A 13492-nucleotide genomic window follows, 5' to 3' on the forward strand; every position below is an offset into this window, starting at 1 on the left:
AGGGCAGGAAATATCCACTACAATGTGCTGGAAGAAGCACTACTCCCACTGCGTTCTTGCTCCAAAACTGTACTTAAAAAAATAAGATTTATTGCAGAGTTGAGTTTATTTTTCCCTTGAAAAACGGAATCATTTCACTGTTGTTGTTTCAAAACAAACGTGCTTTTAATTTTAACAGCATATAAGAAGTCGTGTAAAACACCGTCCTGCTACTGGATATTTATAGTATTTTTAAAAGCAACACAGAAAGTTGCCCACACACACACACACGCACGCACACGCACACACGCACACGCACGCACACACACACACACACACACACACACACACACACACACACACACACAAGCTAAAGTTACACTATAAAATAACAAATGTAAAGTGACCTGATATGGTATTGAGGATGTAGATGTGATTACGTACAGGACAGACAAGATTCCTTTGACAGGGTGGAAGTCAACTTGCATTTTGGCAGGAAGGAGTGTGGATGTATAGTCATAGAAAAACTCATTAACTAGTAATTTAAGGAATGAGACAGATGTGGGAAGGGTTGGGCAGAGGGCAAGGGGGCACCCGTCTTTAAACATTATGCCTTCGGTTCAGTGAAGAAAGCTGTCAGGCTGAGGTGAAGCTCCTTAAGCACTGTGGCTTTATGGCTGGGAAAGATGTGGGTGATATATTCTGTTACATCCAAATCAAAGTGCTGAGAAGGCTGTGAAGCTTACACGCTACACTCCTAGATTAGAGATTAGAACCAAACTCAAACTGTATTTGTATATTCCCTTGCTCGTGTGGCAGGAACACTGAAGAAGACTGCTTACATTTTCCTCCTGTGAAGGAAATCAGATTTTTAGGTTATTTGATTTATTTAAATATGCTAAAGTCTGATTTTTTTAATCTTTTCTTCCCTGCCTTGACACAATGTGAATTTTTGCTTCATTAGATTTAATATCGTGTATGAGCTTTTTCATTTATTTTGCAGTGTATGCAATCTCTCAGATCCATGCTGTTTGCATGAAGGAGAACCAAACATGTGTTATCCAGCTCTTCGTTGATTGGCCCAATCATGCAGATCACAATCACCTGAGTGATGAATTTGATTGTGTCTGTATATTTGCCTGTTTTGGGCTGTTGTTCTCATTTGCCAGTGCCCGAGGAGCAGTGCTGTTCGATTCAAGTGATGTTTGAAAACCGTTAGTGCAGTGTTCAGATCTTTCTGAATCTCTGAGGGAAATCTGTTTTAGCCAGATTCAGACTAAACAAAAACACTAAGCAGAACAGAGTGTGACAGAACGTTTTGTGGTGTCTTTCCGAGGTGTTATCTTGTTTAAAAAGACATAAGAATATCAAAGAAAGACCCTCAGATACTTTGCAGTGGTATCAGAAGAGCTGAGGTCAAACAAAAGGTGTGAGGGAAAAATATGGAGCATTTTAAGATCTTTGAACAGGACCAGAGTGAAATAAGAAGACTTTATTTCAAAGTATGAGGTATTATTATTTCAAGAGCCTCCAGCCATTATGTGATTACAAAGTGACAGTGATATTCACCCTGCCAGATCTGAAGAAGTCACCCTTGACATATTAAAATATATTTAGCTTGAAGTTGCCCTGAACATTATATTTAAATGGTGTCAGTTGGTCCAGAGAATCTTTGGTTGCTAAAACGAAAGACAGCATCACCAAAAACAAATCTGAATCATGAATGAGGATGGGGAAGTGCTTCAATTGCAAAAGACTTCTTTACTAGAATGTGACCGTATGGTCACACTGCACATTTCCCAACATATTTGCTGTAAGAATTAACCCCCGAAGCCTTTGGGAACAGGTCAAGGGTGAATAGCAAAAATCATTCAGAGTTATTAAACCTTAAACAGCTTTCTGCGATATGTCATTAACTGGTGTTGAAGGGGACGTTAGGGGCACAGGGTAGCTTTGTCCCAGCGACAGCCAGTTAGGGAGGAGATGTTTTCTCTGCGTGTTCGTAATCTGCTGTCACACCTCCCTCAACGTGAGCCTTGTCATGTTGATGATCCCTCAGGTCCTACAGTATCTTCGAGAGCAGAGAGTAGTGACGACATGTGACTTTACAGGTTAAGGGGAAACAATGTTGTGGGAAATACTTGTAACTGAAATGTGTTTTATGGCAGGTATGCAATGAATAAAGCCGTAACCTCTGTATTAGCTTTCCTTTGCATCACAACTAACCAGTACACTTGTCCCTGGGGTATGTGTGTAATCTCCCCACCTGCCTGCAATGTCATTAGTTATTGCCAAACTACAACGCTTTCTGACAAGCTTTGACAGTTATGTTTATGACAGGTTAAACTCACCACTCCTATGAAAAACTTTGCTAAGTCCATCATTAACAATTGTTGTGACAACTTGAACTTTGGTGCCCTCGTTGTAAATGCTGAGGTGCCAACTGAGAAACATCAAAATTGTACATCCTTTAATCTGGATTATTGTCATTTATGAAAACATAGTAGTTTCTGCACAAAACTCGACTTGCACTCAAGCGTTTTATTCTTGAGCAGAGTGGTTGTAAGTGTGGGCACAGAGCCTGAGATTATTTCCCCCAGGTGGTTATGAGGTGTGACAATAAACAACAAGAAATTCTTCTGAAGAGGAATTAGCTTGTGGTTAACGCCCTCTTGTATCAAAACTGACCAAAGAAACGGATCAGAGGGGTATGTACACATAATAATAATGACAATTGTAAAGGAAGGGTTTTGAGGAGATAAGAATGATTGTGTACATCTAACACAACTACACAAATGCATTTAATTCCACCTTCCGGCCAATGCCGCTGGCGTATGAGTATACGCTTAATGCGTATGAGTATACGCTGTGGGAAAAGAAAATGCAGTGGTCAAGCAGTGGTGAAAAGTATAGCAGCAAAAGCTGTCGGGGAACTTCATCATTAAAACACAGGCAAAATGTCAGTTTGCAGTAGGTTACCCAATACAGCCTGTATTGGTTGCAAAACAAAAAAATCACTGTGGTTTTATTTAATAACAGTCTGAACCTTTAAAGGTGGCGAGACAAAATATTTTGTTAACAATCTGTAGAAGTGGTTTTATTGATTGTTTTCGTAGGGAAAGGTATAGGCCTGCTTTACTAATATGAAATTAACGTCATAAATAAATAAATCAATAATTCATATATACTGTAATGTATAGGCATATTCTCCCAGCATTAAGCGAATATCAGTGTTGGTGGGTTAGAAGATCAAAATAATAATTTCATCAAATACATGCTGCATGGACAGAGGTGTGCTGGTATTTTTGTGTGGACTGTGTCCCTGTTGATACTTGAAGTTGCTCTAATTATATGAATAATAGAAATGACAGCACAGACACAACTTCAGCTCCAAAATATTATTAATTGTAGGTGGTGACAGTGAGACGTACATACACCTTTGACGTGAGCAGGTGTACAAAAGAAGGTGAGCGAGGTGTTGGTTGGCACGTAACCAAATTTATAAAATCAACACAGGTACAAGAGAAAATTTGCCAGTGAGCAGTGGGTGGCAGTGCTAAATAAGAAGTGTGTATGACGAGCCACTGTATCATTGCAGATTACCAGAGGGTTTTTGCAGCAGTGGAAGGGAATAGGTGGGCTGTGAATCCAAGGTTGTGCAAGACTACCAAGCCTGGGAAAGTGGGAAAGCACCAAACATCTTGAAGCAGACCGTGCACACAGGCCTCAGTCAACTATGCAGGTCCAGATTTACAAAAGGAGAAACTGTAGATAAAATAAGTGTGTTAATAAAGACACTGACCTCTCCATGGAGAGGGCCCTTTGCGATGTACAAACATCTTGGATGAAGAAAAATTCAAAACTGGAAAAACTGGCAAACATTGATTTGACCAAATATATTCCCTGCGTGATTCATTAATAGATTTGTATAATGGAAGCAGTACTGCCCAAACAGAAAGAATTTCTAGAAATCGCCCTGTTATGTAATCTACAGTACTCGTTCACATGTGCCCAGTGATAGAAATTATATGTATCTACCCGAGTCCAGTCCTATTTGTCTAGAACATGTGGAAGTTCATATGATGTGAATTGGTTTGCATACCTATGAAAAAAAAAAAAAAAAAATAGCTTTGGGCAATATGGCATGAAATGATGTCAATGGCCAAGTTAGGGACAAAGGGGAGGCTTTTCCACTCCCAGCCTGTTAGGGAGGAGATGTTTTGTACCCTGTGTTCATGGTCTACTGTCACACCTGCTTCAAGGTGAATCATCATGTTGGTCATTAGTAAGGTGTGTCAATATCTTTGATAGACAATACTGTGGATCTGTGACAAACAAGTCACAGTGAAGGGGGTGTTGCAATAAATAATGTTGTACTGGTGTGTGGGCATGTGGACGATGTTCCTACCTGCCTCACCTGTGTTTCCAGCAGCTAAGCTTCAAGGATTTCTGGTATCCTGTGATATTGTGCTTCTATATGTATATATGACAGAAACACCGCACCTCTCCTTTTAAGAAGAATTATTGGGTCCACACTTCATAATTAGTGTGACAACTGAGCCTTAGGTGCCCTCGATAGAGATTTCTCAGGTTTAATCAGAATAACCGTTTGGAGAAACCAGCTGTGAAATGTTGAGGCATCAAAACTGGTGGAGCAAAATTATTTTTTTCTAAAGTGATCCAAAAGAATTACAACTATTTATTTTCTAATCTCAACACACTGAGCCTGCGTGGTACAAACTGTCGATCCCCCTGTCATTCTTAAGAAGCCAGTTCAAATCAAATGTATTCAGATATTTATTAATGCACTGAAAAAGAAATCACATCGTATTTATTCAGTTTACTAATGAACACTGGAACAAATAAATACAAACTATTTGTGTTCAATAAAGTAAATACTCTTTAATTATTTTACTCCAGCACAAATATTAATACTATGACTATCATTTTTATTATTATCATTATCATTGTTACTGTGCAGGCCCACTAGTGTTTTCTCTATAGTAAACAATGTGTTTGCTTCAGTCACATCCTGGTCAAATGAAAATAATTTCTTTATGCAGGTTCGTCACAATAATGAGACCACACACAGGTGGGTCCAGCACGCTGAAGTTCTTGTAACTAAAAAGGCTTCCATTTTAAAAAAAATGCAGCAATGGCAAAAAACTACACTCACATTCCTGCACTGACGTTGGTGCACATTCCTTTTATGACACATACAAGCATTTATGTCAGCATTCATGTCATCTATGTCCAACATTGAAACAAAGAACATAGCAACGTTTTAGTAGTAAGGACAAACACTGAGGTTGCCATCTGAATAAAAGATTTAAAAAAATAAAATAAAATTTGCTCTGGTCAGATGTACAAGGTGTTTATTGAATTAATTTGATTTAATGAATAATTTATATTCTGTATATACTGTGTTTGACTACCACTGTTGAGTGGCGGCTTTCTAACAATCAATCAGCCCATGATTTTAATCACGTTCTATAACAAGCTGTAAATTATATTTTAGGGTCCATTTCAAGTCCACAGATTAAATCCAAATGAAGTTAAGTCCGTTGACATTTCTTTTGGAACAAAGGTGATTTTTAATGGGGTCCTCATCCTGCACTAGTGGAGGTAACTCAGGTAACATTTGTAGGTAACACCTACACCGACATTGGCACATTTGTAGGTGTTACCTACAAATGTGCCAATGTCGTTTACTGACATTAAAACTTGTTAAGTTTTTGATACACATCATTATACAACCTATTATGTAACTTATGCAACAAGGAACAACAAAACATATGAAACAACAATCTGTGGGACTTATTGGGACTTATTGTCTGACTCACCCTATTATGACAAATATCATCCATGTGCTTATGAATATTGTCCTAATATCCTAATGCCTCTGCGAATGTACTTTCACAGAGGTATGTGCCCTGACTGGTCCAGCTCGAACAGAAAAATGTTGTTTGAAATTGCTGAGAGCTATAAGTATTGTGTGTATGTACAAGCTGTCAATCATATAATATTACCTTCTGCACATTTTTTTCAAATGTTTATCACCCTGGTTTGAGGTGGTCAGATTTTAGAATTGACCATTTCAATGGCAATTTAAATATTTAACTGGCCTAATGCCAAAAAGGCAAAAGCTCAATAGTAGTAATATACTTACATACTTATAAAATATACTTAGTAGTAATATACTTTAAAAAGTACTTACTGTGACTGGCTGCCATTTTTAACACCACAGCCCATCAATATACACCCAAGAGATTAGTTTTCCCAGAAATACACTTTCCAGTCACATCATTTAATCGTCCCGACCACATCCTAATAGAGGCCAGCATTAGTCCAACAGTTGGACATGACCAAATTACCTCCATTACAGCAAAGAGAGCTGACAACACTGATCACAATCATCATCACAAACTTTGTCTTGTGGGCCCACAGCCCCACATTCACAGCAGTATTCTGTATCTCTTACAGCACCTTCTGCATGTTTCTAATTCCAAACTGTGAGGCAAGCTGCCAAAACTAAGTAATAATAAATCACTCAGTAAATAATAATAGGGGGAAGGTTGAAGCGACTGTAGTGAACAAAGAGCAACTTGACCAAATGGTGGGTTTCACATCTGTTTCTGACAATCATTTCAACAGGTGTTACAAACAATGGCTGCAGAGTGTGACTAATTCAGTCGAACGCAAGCAAAAACCCATTACGTTCTTAGTTGTGCTGGCACGCCTCACATTTCACAGGTGTGAGTGTGTATGATTGTAGAATTATTTATTGAAGATCAGAGCAAATCACACCAGTATGACCTTTAAACCATGACCTACTTTACCGTGACCAAACACTGGAGATGAAAATGGCGTCAGAGTCCGACCCAGTGAAAGGCAAAAAACTAAAAATGTAACATTTCCATAAAGCTTAGTTGACACAGTTCCTGTGGTTCAGGTTTGACAACAGGGGCGGTTCTAGACCCCTTTTAGGGGGACTTAGCCCCCCTGTCTGTCATTTCAGCCCCCCTAAAACAATCAACTATCAAAATTTATTGAAAGTGTAATTTTTACTTTTTAAAATAAAAATTAAAATAAAGAAATGCAGGACATGTTAATTTTAAAAAAAAATATCCGAGGTTCTGTTATTTATTTATTTTTTTAATTCTCTTTGCTATTCTGCACATGTATGATCCCATCCTGTCTTAGAAGTGGAACAGCTTGTGCTGTATGTCAGCCGGAGGTGGGAGACAATGAAGCGTCTTGTAGGCGGTTGCAGATGGTATTTTCTATCATTTTTTTTTAAATGTTTAGCCTGTATTTGTGCATTCAATGTGTACAGTGTCAACAGAAATTTGCCATCTCAAATTAGCTGTCCATACAGTAGTGAGGGCCAAGCCCCCCTAAGGATGAAATCCTAGAACGCCCCTGATTGACAATGCCAATGCCACGCATAAGAACATAGCTGGGTATGGCTGGCTACGCCACTTTTAATGTCATCAGATACTGACACAAGAGATTTAAAAATAACACATCAATAAGAAGTACATCTTACGCAATAATCACTAAGCCTGGACAAAACAGTTCCACCCTGAAGCACTCCAATGCCTGGCAGTGGCACAGAGCAGAGTTGAGGCTAATATTAAATACAATATTTTGAAAGAGCTGCTAAGTCTCAAATAATCCTAATGAAAAAAGATTTTAATGCAAGCTGCTATTTTGTCTGTGCCCAGTTCCTTGGGGGGGACAACTGGAGACAACTAAATCACCACTAATTTGCATATAGCATTTATGATTGATGGGGACACAGGCGAAGACGTGTGCGATCGTTTCATTTTGCCAGGCACTTTAATTATTGGCCATTTTTAAGTTTAGTTTTATGCTTTATGCTGCTGATCAAACAAGTACAAAATTATCTGCATCCATCCCAAACTATTTCTCGAGGCCCTACGCCACATTCACAGCAACTTTCTGCATCACCTGCACTTTGCAGTTTGCAGTATAATATTTCTTTTGGACAGCGTTTTCACTTGTGTTACACTCGGACTTAGAGTTTAGCGTAAACATGCCAACAAAATGACTGTAAATTAGCACAGGTAGGTGCTTTTGGTGTTTTAGTGGCAGAACAAGCCAGAGAGATTTTAAAAAGTGCGACTTATATATGTTTCTAATTCCAAAATGTATGACAAGCTGTCAAAAATGAAGAAATCTCAAACTTCAGTAAATAATAAAAGGGTCTGAGTGCTCATAGCAAACAAAGAGCGACTTGACAAACAAACGACTGCTTATGACAATAATTTCAAAAGGTAGGAGCTATAGCTAGGAATTAATGTTGTATCAAGCAGGGTGTGTGTGTGTGTGCGTGTGTGTGCGTGTGTGTGTGTGCAGGGTTTTGCTTCACAATGGACGTGTTGGCTGTGTTTTAGTTTGTTTTTTTTTTCTCATGGTCTGTCTTCTTTACTCAGACACACCTAAATCTCATCTCAGCACTCCCAAGAATGATAATAATTAATCATTAGGCCTTTTATTAACTAATGTCACATTTCACAAACACATTGTTCCAGCACACACAAGCAATGCAGGAGAAGAAGCAGGTAAACTGAAAAACAAATCCAGTTGCTGGCATGGTGTATGTGTGTTATAGTGCCATGGTGTGAATACTGTCAGACAACATTAGCTGACTGAGCTGCAGCTTTTAGTATAAACCTGAAGTATTATATACCAGCAGTATTATAAACCTGCAGTATTATATACCTGCAGTATTATAAACCTGAAGTATTATGTACCTGCAGTATTATATACCTGCAGTATTATAAACCTGCAGTATTATATACCTGCAGTATTATAAACCTGAAGTATTATATACCTGCAGTATTATAAACCTGAAGTATTATATACCTGCAGTATTATATACCTGCAGTATTATAAACCTGCAGTATTATATACCTGCAGTATTATATACCTGCAGTATTATAAACCTGAAGTATTATGTACCTGCAGTATTATATACCTGCAGTATTATAAACCTGCAGTATTATATACCTGCAGTATTATAAACCTGAAGTATTATGTACCTGCAGTATTATATACCTGCAGTATTATAAACCTGCAGTATTATATACCTGCAGTATTATAAACCTGCAGTATTATATACCTGCAGTATTATAAACCTGAAGTATTATATACCTGCAGTATTATATACCTGCAGTATTATAAACCTGCAGTATTATATACCTGCAGTATTATAAACCTGAAGTATTATGTACCTGCAGTATTATATACCTGCAGTATTATAAACCTGAAGTATTATATACCTGCAGTATTATAAACCTGCAGTATTATATACCTGCAGTATTATAAACCTGCAGTATTATATACCTGCAGTATTATAAACCTGCAGTATTATATACCTGCAGTATTATATACCTGCAGTATTATAAACCTGAAGTATTATAAACCTGAAGTATTATGTACCTGCAGTATTATAAACCTGCAGTATTATAAACCTGAAGTATTATGTACCTGCAGTATTATATACCTGCAGTATTATAAACCTGCAGTATTATATACCTGCAGTATTATAAACCTGAAGTGTTATATACCTGCAGTATTATAAACCTGAAGTATTATAAACCTGCAGTATTATATACCTGCAGTATTATATACCTGCAGTATTATAAACCTGCAGTATTATATACCTGCAGTATTATATACCTGCAGTATTATAAACCTGAAGTATTATATACCTGCAGTATTATAAACATGCAGTATTATATACCTGCAGTATTATATACGTCCAGTATTATATACCTGCAGTATTATAAACCTGCAGTATTATATACCTGCAGTATTATAAACCTGAAGTGTTATATACCTGCAGTATTATAAACCTGAAGTATTATATACCTGCAGTATTATATACCTGCAGTATTATAAACCTGCAGTATTATATACCTGCAGTATTATAAACCTGCAGTATTATATACCTGCAGTATTATATACCTGCAGTATTATAAACCTGAAGTATTATATACCTGCAGTATTATAAACATGTAGTATTATATACCTGCAGTATTATAAACATGCAGTATTATATACCTGCAGTATTATATACCTGTATTATAAACCTTTGCAATTATTATTCTTCAACAAATAAAAGAAAATTCAGTTTTATGAATACAAAGGAAACAACCAGGTTCAGGTGAGAAAGTGAGGTCAAACTGACATTATTACCTGACTACATTACCCATAACAACCCAGTATTTAATTACAGTCACATAAATCACTATGATTCAATTTATTCCTTTTACAAGATTGTAGATACTGTTGCCCCCTGTATCATGGTTCGTCTTTGGCATTATTTAAGTAAAACATGTTTCAAACCATGAGAGTCAACACGTCCAACTAGACGAAGCACTTCTCTGACAGATGTGCCAACTTGTATGAATAATCTGAGGAGTGACGGCAGCAATTAGTGAATATGCCATTTGTGAAAGCAACTTTTCTTCACCATTAGTTTCACTGTCTAACCTTTTAACTCTTAACTTACCCATGTGACTAACACAATTCACTCTCTTTCTTTTATATCCTCTTTTCACATTTGCGATGGCCCTGGCATTGTCAAAAAAGATGGATTTTTTTGTTTTTGTGTTTAGTAAATGTCATGTTCTGTCATCTTCATCTTCATTTCTTTTCCTGATGGTTCAGTTTTAGTGTCATTCCAGTTTTTACAGGTATTGAAGTATCGAAGTCCTAATTTCGCATCACGACAACAGTAATTGAGCCGAGAATGTGGACAGGTTTGGCTGGTTATATCCCTTTTGATGTTGGTTCAAAAAGAACAACTTCTTACGTAATAATGACAAAGTCTGATACCACAGTTGTACTCAGCAGCATTTCAGCGTTAGGCAGTGGCATATTGCAGTATTGAGAAAAAGTCACGTACAGTATTGATTGATGGTTACACAGACTCTTCCATGACTCTTCCATGACTCTTCCATGAAGGCGTGTGTGAGAATTTAATTTTGTCAAGCACTTTAATCATTTCAAAATTAGTTGTTTAAATTTATCTGAACTATAATAAAGAAAACAACCCATTATATGTATGACTGTTAAACTGCTAAAGATGCTGTGAAAAAAATGTGGGTGCACCTTAATTTTGTGCTGGTGCAACTAAATAAAAATAATAGGCAGAACGCCATTTCTCTTGTACGACACCGCTCATGGGAGCATCATGGACTATTTATTGAGGCCCTACAACGCCACGTTACTGCACCATCCACTGCAACAGAAACTCAAATATAAGGACTGATGTTTAATCGGAAAACCTAAATTACCGTATTTTCTGGAATATGGGTTACACCGGAATATTAGTTGTTTTAAGCAAAAACAGAAAAAACATGCATAAGTCACTTTGGTATTAGCCTGTGAAGAACAAAAAGCAGCAGTGCAGTATCAGGTTCACTGAGCTGGTGACAGAGGGTTGAAAAGTACAAACGTAATAGGCCTACTTCCGTAAAGCTTGGTTGGCAAAGTTCCCATGGTTGGCGGTGCAGTGTGTAGTATAAAGAATGCATTACTCACCGAGACACTTAACATAACTCATTACAAAAAGAAGATCATATGTTGTGATAATGAAGTGCCCCAAAGCATTTTACCACATGACCTATATTGACTTTTAAATGGTATGTTTTATTGGTGGTGGTTTTGCAGTGAGTTTTATTTCACCTAGTTATAAGAATGAAAGCAGATGTTAAACATGAAGCCCTCAGGTCAGTAAATTACACCGACAGTAGCAAATGATCATGATGTTTTCAAGTGTTCTGCCGCAAGGGTTTTTTTTTTTTTTTTCATGATAGATGTATGCTAAGAACCTTCTGTTTTGTTCTGATTACTGCAGGGCAACAGACTGTAACTGTGGTCAGTGGTTCCAGGCACAAGAAGGAGATATTGGAAAGCTCAGGCACAGTCTGCTCTCGTGGGTATCGCCCCACGCCGATGCCTGCATTGTCTGGGAAAGCACCCAGTGACTCAGATCAAGATAACACACATTTTCAAGATTCCCACTGCAGTGATTTTAGAAACATTGAAGTCATCAGTCACAAGTCCCTCCCCCATCCACAACTCAATGAGCCTCCTTTGAATTAGCTACTTGATGTGGTTCCTCTAACGTCATCATAAGCTCAAAATGTCTGTTTATCCAGAACAATCTAACGGCATTCACTTCACATTACTTTGTAACTAGGACGAAAATGATTTACTTGCTAAAATGCAATTGACTTACAGGATATTGTCTTTTTTTTCTTTGTTAGAGAACAGAGCAGAGATATTTTTAGGAAACCTCACCCAGCTGAGACGTTGATGTCAGATCTTAAGTCACGTTCACTGCCAGGGAATTATCAGATGACCCACTGTCTATAAAGGGTCAACAGAGTTTAGCTGCGAAGAGCAAAATGTGGATGAGAGTTTAAAATGTACAAGTGACCACAAGGTGTTCAGGAACAGATGACAATGGGGAGGGCCAGCATCATCAACAGAACATTAGGGGCACGTTCTGAAAAGAGACACGTGTAAGAACTTTAAAACATAAATTTCATGTTTATTATTTTATGGAATCACAGTTTGGCCCAAACATGTATCCCAGAAAGACAACAAGGACATGAGAAATAATGATTCTCTACCTCTTTGCCACCCACTTCAAATGTTATTACAGCATTCAGTGGCTCTTATCAGTTGCTATCAGAACAAAACGTGTGGGTTAGAATTGCATCAGGATGTGCCAGACCTTCTTTATCATGGCTACAGTAATGAAATCAGACCAGAGGCACAAAAACTACTTGGTTAAGAGAAGATCATAGCTTGGAATAAAATGATACTAAAATAACACTGAGCGGTGTTGTAAAACAGGAAATAGATGTTTGTTAATAAGTCCAGTGTTTTGTTACCCGCCCATCCACCTCAACCTCCTCGCTCTTTATACCAATGGTGACTTTTGCTCCTCTCTCTGTTAATGTAACATTCAGTTTTATTCAGACTTAATTCTATGTAGACTCCCTATTCTGGTCCAGTAGTCTTACTGTGACCTGGAAATAAAATGGTAATGTTTTGAAGTATACAACTTAGTTGAAGAGGATGATATGTGAACAACTTTAAATGTGTTTTCTCATTGACTGTAAATGAGGAAACAGTCCTGACGAGCTTTAGAGAAACTAAACTCCTCACATGAATGAATGCTATCGTATTGGTGAGGAAACACAAAGTGAGGACAAACTGAGACCAGTGTGCTTTATAAAGCTACTCTGGACTATCTAAATATAGTTAGACATGACTCAACACTCAACTTGTCATGTCATAGACAGATTGCTTGTATTTTTTCCCACTGGGTTGCCAGGTTGCCAAAACCAGTGGTGATGCATTATGACAAGATTTCCAACAGGAAATGTGAAATAGTATCTAAAATACTTTTGTGGATTACTCTGGGGGGGCAGCATGGTGACTGAATGGTTAGCAGTGTTGCCTC

Source organism: Mastacembelus armatus, chromosome 16, assembly GCF_900324485.2.
Source record: "Mastacembelus armatus chromosome 16, fMasArm1.2, whole genome shotgun sequence".
Lineage (NCBI taxonomy): Eukaryota > Metazoa > Chordata > Actinopteri > Synbranchiformes > Mastacembelidae > Mastacembelus > Mastacembelus armatus.